The following is a 7,812-nucleotide window of genomic DNA, read 5'->3' as shown; positions in this document are numbered from 1 at the left end:
AGAAGCCCTTTGTGTAATTGAAGATTTTGCTTCCTTTTCGGGTCTTAAAATTAATAAAAGCAAAACAAATGCTATGTGGTTGGGATCCAAAAGAACTTGTGAAGATAAGCCTTTGAATATTAATGTACCGTCTGAACCGTTTCGAGTATTGGGAATATTATTATCTTCAAATATTGATTGTATGATATCATTAAATTTCGAAAAATGTCTAGCTGATGTAAAAGTTCTGCTTAATATATGGCGGAAAAGGAATTTGAGTTTGATAGGAAAAATACAAATAGTAAAAACTTTTGCTATATCAAAATTTGTTTATTGTGGGTCAGTTTTACCAATACCAGGCCATATATTGAAACAATTAGAGCAAGCTATTAAAGATTTTATATGGAATGGAAAAAATAGATATATTAAAAAGTACACTCTAATAGGTTCATATTCACAAGGAGGTTTGAACATGATTGATATCCCTTCCTTCTTTAATGCTTTAAAGATAAGATGGATATCAAGGTTTTTTAAGGAAGACAACTCTCTTTGGTCTATTATATTTAGATATTTTATGAAGAAATTTGGAGGTGAATTTATATTTTATTGTAATATGTAAAAAAAGAGTTGTAAAATGATGGGCAATTGCCCTGGTTTCTATCAAGATGTATTGAGTGCCTTTTTCTATTTTCGGTCATTAGATTCAAAGTATAAAGATATAAGGGAAACAATTGTATGGAACAATGACAGTGTTATAGTAGGAGGTAAACCTTTGTTTGTTAAAGAATTTTTTAGAGCTGGCTTATGGTACATCTCAGACTTATATGACAGGGAAGGTAAACTTATAGATTTCAGTATATGGATGAAAAGAGGAGTGGAAAAGAAATTTTATATGAAATGGTGTTCAATTGCTTCGGCCATTCCAAAAGAATTGAAGTTCAGATGCCTTAATAATCAAGGAGAGTTAATAGAATTAAAACTTGTATGTAATTTCAAAGGCAAAGATATAGACTTTATGAAGTTGACAACACAGAATATCAATTTAATTTTGAAAGGCAAACTTTTTGAGGCTCCAATATCAGAAATTTACTTGAACAATAAATATAATATAGAAAAGGATATATGGAAGATTATCTATAAAATGCCTTTTGTGTTCTTAACGGATACTAAGAGTAGAACTTTTCAATATAAAATAAACACAAGAACACTCCTCTTAAATAAAAGATTATATAAAATGAAAATTGTAGAATCTGAATTATGCACCTTTTGTAAACTAGAGGCGGAAACAACAGAGCATCTTTTTACAGAATGTCAGCATGCATGTACCTTTTGGGAAGAGTTTTTGAAATGGTGGTACACAAAATTTGATATTAATTTACAACTAAATGATGAAGATATTTTGTTTGGTATATCAGATGGAAGACCACATAAATTACTTTTGAATCAATGCTTAGTTGTAGCTAAACAAATGATTTATACATGCAGACATTTGAATATTTCACCGTCTTTTGATTTGTTTCTTGTAAAGCTGAAACGAATATACAAAATAGAAAAACAAATTGGCATTCAAAATAAACAATTATCTAAGTTTGAAAAGAAATGGAAAATTCTACATCCCTCTTTCATATAATAGTTTGGGCAGCTTGATGGAAAACGAAATCATATGTGATGTCATAACCATTCAATCCTGAAATGTTTTCTATTTTATTTTTTTTTATCTTTTATATGCTTTGTTTTGTATTTTATTTCAATTTGTATATAATATGTACAATGTATAATGATTATGTTTGTTATATGTATATGAAGTTATGAAAATAAAAAAATCATTGAAAGAAAAAAAAAAAGTTTTCTTCTCCATCTATTTTCCACACGTATCTTTCCTCTTCTTCGTTTGTATCCTCCTATAATATCTAATTTCGCCTTTCTCTGCCTAGTTCATATTTTGTCATTTTTTTCACACCTCATTCTTTTGTCTTTTTTAGTCTTAATTGTCGTCTGCAGAAATATAAAAAAAGGACAACCGATCCATAAACATACGAAATAGATGTACACACCGCAAATAGATGAATTATCATATTAGAAAAACAAGAGATATAAGGAAATGATTTTTGAAGAGTATGCGCTGGTTTGTCCGAAAAAAAAAAGACAAGCACAGGACCGTAGCCAGGATATGAGGGGGTTCCGAATTATAAAGGGTGAACCTTTTTAGTATTTGATCAGTTCTGTTAGTCCGTGGGGCGGATCTAGCTTTCTTCAATAGGGGGGGGGGGCATAAAAAAAATTCACATCTTTCCCGATAGGCACTTAAATAAGTAGTGCGACGGCAAGCTCATTTTTTTCATTATTTTTTTTTATATTTGATGTATTCAGACATGGAAAGTGAACGCTAAAGAGCAAATTTTTGTAATGTGATCAAGATGCGGATTAAGGCGTAAGTAAAGAAAGCGTGCGCGAAGCGGAAGACGAAATTTGTAATATACTGACCTGAATAAGGACCTGTTTAGTACTGTTTGCAATGACACATGAGGATTTATATCTCTTTAACCAAATAATGCGCGCGCGAAGCGAGAGCTGGAATTTTTTGATATTCTGACCTGAAACTTTAACATATATATACTATAACCTCGTATTACTAGAATGAGTGACATATAAGCACATTTTGTACCAATGATCAGGATGGGTATAAAAATGAACGATTGATGACATTTTTATATTTCGATCTAAAAAAAAGTTTATTTCTAATAAAAAAAATACTGCAAATGCCAGGAGCAAGCTTTTGGAGGTTTATATCCCAAAATTTGACATTTCATTCACTTTTTGTAATCATTAAAATAAAAGGATGTGAATGCTATAGCATTATTGGTTCCATGACAATTGCTCCGCCGACATCTGCTCCGCCGACAGTTGCTACGCAAAATACGACAACTGCTCCGCCGACAATTGCTCCGGACAGTTGCTCCGCCGACAGTTGCTCCGTCGACACTTGCTCCGCCGATATGTGCTCCGTCGACACTTGCTCCGCCGATATTTGCTCCGCCGATATTTGCTCCGCCGACATCTGCTCCGCCGACATCTGCTCCGCCGAAAATTGCTCCGCCGACAATTGCTCCGCCGATAATTGCTCCGCCGACATCTGCTCCGATTATACGACAATTGCTCCGCCGATATTTGCTCCGCCGAAAATTGCTCCGATTATACGACAATTGCTCCGCGACAATTGCTCCGCCGATATTTGCTCCGCCGTAAATTGCTCCGATAATGCGACAATGAATTTACAAAGTAAACTTAAACTATGCTTGCATGATATATTACATGTCATACACAGGGGCCGCGGGACGGTTTTCAAAGTGAGGGCTGAGTCAAAAGTGGGGGGGGGGGGGGCTGTCCATGCTAAAAATCACAATCATATGGTCATTCTTACGTTTTTTGGTACACGGCTTTGGAAAATTGGGGGGCTAAAGCCCCCCGGCTCCGCGGCCCCTGATACATGCATATAGAAAGAAATAGAAAAAAAGGGCTAAGCACAAAGGAGGGAGATATATTCTTAATGCTTATTCATGGTGGGGGGGGGGAGCATTTGTGTAAGTTTATTACGTGCCTGGCGATTAAAATGAAGAAAAAAAAACGCGTTTTCATGTAATTATTATAACCATATAGCTCCATGTTATAACAGTAGAAACAAATTAGACATACCCCATTCTTAGCGTCAAAGTCGCTCAGACTGGCGAAATATGCTCCGAAGTGGAGACATTTGCTCCAGGTGAAATTCAACGGTATACCCCACCTTATTTTGTCGAAAACCTGTACTGTAGTCACGCAAAATGTTTACTGTCGGCAAATTTTGTGCCACACAAACATGACCAAGACATTCAGTAAGTAAAAATTAATATTCAAGAAAATACCAACTTGTGAAAGGCTACATGTCGTGTCACCTTCTCGGCACACCCCTCCACTCTGGTTTCCATATCCTCTCGTACACACAGTGCTCTCAGTCTGGTCTCCACATCCACATCATGTCATACACACCGTAGGTTTTAGATTATGATAATATTGTATATAATAGTGAGTTGCTTTTTTGTTTTATGTTGATCATGATTGTTTTCTTCACTGATAGAAAAAGGATAATTAATTTTTTTTAAATGATCCAAAAATAAAATCCATATGTTCTGTTTTATATAGTTATTAGTCAAGGTTACTTTAGTTCGCATTAGTTCTCATTGTTTATACGTTCTAATTCCTATGCATTATTCCGATTGATATTGTACTTTAAATTTGACTATGTATTGTTACTTTGATTATGTTGTGCTTTGTGAACGGAAAATGAATAAATCTTAATCTAAATCTAAATATGGTCCGCCAATAGTCGAATTATATTCATTATGATGTTATAATGTAAGTAACAATTTGTTGTTGATGGGGGATATAATTTTACACGTAGTTTCAAAAAATAAAAAAAATCAATCAAACAAGATTTTCTTCTATAAATGATATACCTTCATGTGTATATGGCAGCCTATGTATTTTCCAAAAATGAACTATATGAGAAGAAAACGTGTGTTCATGTACTTATTATCATTATCATTGTACCACCATTATCATCATCAGCATCTTCATCATCATTATCATTGTCGTCGTCGTTTTGCTTATGCGGAAATCAAACAAAAATGATTGTGAAAAGGGTTATGGAGGGAAAGAGAGAGAGAGAGAGAGAGAAAGAGGGGGAGTGAGTGAGAGCTTGAGGAAAAAAGGAGGTGTATGACTTCTTATTTCTGAATATCGCGATTTCTGTTTATTCATGGGATTGAAATAGAAGGATAAACTTAACAAGTTCTTGTCATTATCATTTTTTTATTTGATTTACTGATCAGAACATGAGATAAATGAAATCATGAAGACTGTACGTTCTCGACAGTTTTATTAACGTTTTCCAACCAAAACTACACTTTAATGACTGCAAACACCTTCATTTTCACACACTCGCAACTATGGACACAGTATACATGTAATTGAGAGTAGTGTCATTTTCAAAACCTTTCTTAGCTGCAAGGAATACTGAATCTCATTTCCACAATGTGCATCTGAATGCACAATGCCTGTGTTTTTAACATGTACCCAAATTACCAAATTTAAAGAACACATGTTAAGATCTAATGAATCAGCTAAATAATCCACATTCTATCATGATCAGCAGGCATAACAGCCTATATACTCTTCAATACTTCAATTACACTTTGTCGAAAGAAATAACACAAAGAAAAAGAAATATATAGAATTGTAACTCTGGTAAATATATCAAAAATATTCAATTAACGCATCGTGCTCTCATTTCTTTTACGAGATATCTCCCCCCCCCCCGAGATATGCTTCATGTTTACAATTTTAAAAAAGGCGTATAAATGTCCCCTTTCCATGTCAATAACAGCTCGTGCTTTGTGCTCGCATTATAAATTCAGTGAGATGCGTATTGGGTTTCATGAATTTGTAACTATATTATTGCTGGTATATATTATTGTCTTTTAAAAATAACATTATTTGTTTAGACGTAATGAGAGAGATACATACATATATGCATTTATTATAATATATTTATATTGTCGCTATTGCACAGAATAGAACAAAAATACAACCGAAGTCTAGTTTAATAGTAACTCACCAGTAGCGTAATGAGCCAACAACAAAAAATGGAGGGGGCGAGACAAGGATGACATTTATTTTCCTTTCCTTTATTCTTTTTTTTTCATTGGTAGGGAGAATGGGGGGATCCGTGACCCCTAGCACGCCCCTCCCCCATCTGTACGCCAGTGATGATCATACTTTCGTTTGAAACAAATTGAAGGAAAAAAGTGCAAGGGTAGATAAGGCCGAAGACGTAAATAAAAATTATTGATAAAAATATTAATGATTATAATACTGATAAATATACAATAAATCAAGCGGTCACCAATAAAAATAAACAACGTGAAAGAACAAAACGAGAAAGAGCCCGCGCGAATGTATGGTGTATAATTTGCTGGAAAGCAGAAGAGATATTGTGTCCAACACCCCCCCCCCCCAAATTCTCTCCCCGCTCAAGACCGGAGTGAAACCAATGATAATAATATAATATATTAAAACAAAAATCCAGATTCACAATTTCAATGGGGAGTGTGTCATTCCCCTTCTCCGTTACAATTTGTCAAGTGGCAGCGGCAGGGAGAACAATTTGTTTTGTTTTTTAAGCAGAAAGCTGCGATGATAGGGAGAGAATAAAATAAATAAAACATTAACGAATAACAAGAACAAAACAACGACAAAACAATTTTTTTCAGGATGAATTTCTTATCATTTAACCTAGACCAACTTGGAGAAATAAGATGTTCATGCAATTGTCATATAATCGGAGCAGATGTCGGCGGAGCAAATATCGGCGGAGCAATTGTCGCGGAGCAATTGTCGTATAATCGGAGCAATTTTCGGCGGAGCAAATATCGGCGGAGCAATTGTCGTATAATCGGAGCAGATGTCGGCGGAGCAATTATCGGCGGAGCAATTGTCGGCGGAGCAATTTTCGGCGGAGCAGATGTCGGCGGAGCACATGTCGGCGGAGCAAATATCGGCGGAGCAAATATCGGCGGAGCAAGTGTCGACGGAGCACATATCGGCGGAGCAAGTGTCGACGGAGCAACTGTCGGCGGAGCAATTGTCCGGAGCAATTGTCGGCGGAGCAATTGTCTTATTTTGCGTAGCAATTGTCGGCGGAGCAGATGTCGGCGGAGCAATTGTCGGGTCACCAGCATTATTACTATATATAGTACCGCATTGCATGCACGCGCACGCAGCTCAGCTGGGCGCGGCCGGTGTAGCGGCGGATTCGGTTCCACCGGCGGATACCGTATCCGCCGGCAGATATCGTTCTTAATGGCCGATATCGTTTTTAATCGGAACCATATCCGCCGGGTTTGACGCGGCTTGATGTTTGCAGATTTGGTTCCTCGGCGGATTTGGTTCTATTGACGATACGTGTAATATTTATTTGGACAGACGTCCAACCTCGGCAGCGCGCGCATGCGCGGCTCTGGCAATGTCGTTACCAATGGGGGGAGGGGATTTTCGTCCGCCTTTAGACTTTTAGTGAATTTTTATTCAGGGGCGGATCCATACAGCTTTTGACGAAGGGCTCGATGGGGGTGAGGGAATAGGAGAAACAATGACTCGATATATCATGTATACATAGACCTGGCACATGCGCCAAAACTTTGCTATTTATTATTATCAGATTTTGATGATGTCACATCCCCATTTTCCGTTTTCTTATGTTATCACACAAAACCATATTTTTTTCATTTATTTCATATTTGTGTGAATTATATGTCTCCCTTATAATGAAATAAGTTGCAGCAATAAAAACCTAATGCACTAAATCAGTTGTCAATCCAAATTTTCTAGTTCTTGGAGGAAAAAATTTGAATAAACCTAATTTCATATAATAAATTACAAAAGAACAAGTGGAGATGTGACATCATCAGTCCACTTAATGGATATTCATGACGTAACAGGCGGGGGGGGGAGTTGCCCCCTGGCGGATTTCACCAGGAATAAAAGAAAAACGGGAAAGGAAAAAAAGGAGGGAGAAAGAAAGGGAAAGGGGAATGAGGGGAAAAGGAAAGGAAAAAGTGAAAAGAAAACGAAGAAAAAACCCTTTTTAATGGAAAAGGAAGGAAATCGGGAAAATGAACGAAAGAAGAACATTTGAGAAAGAACAAATCATTCCAAAACAGGCATATGTAATGCAATAGCACGGTGGGAAATAAATTAAAAGATGACAAAATGGCAAACAATAGCGCGAAACGAAGG

The sequence above is a fragment of the Lytechinus pictus genome, chromosome 10 (genome assembly GCF_037042905.1).
Source record: "Lytechinus pictus isolate F3 Inbred chromosome 10, Lp3.0, whole genome shotgun sequence".
In the NCBI taxonomy this organism is placed as follows: Eukaryota; Metazoa; Echinodermata; class Echinoidea; order Temnopleuroida; family Toxopneustidae; genus Lytechinus; species Lytechinus pictus.
This window is presented reverse-complemented; position numbering follows the sequence as displayed.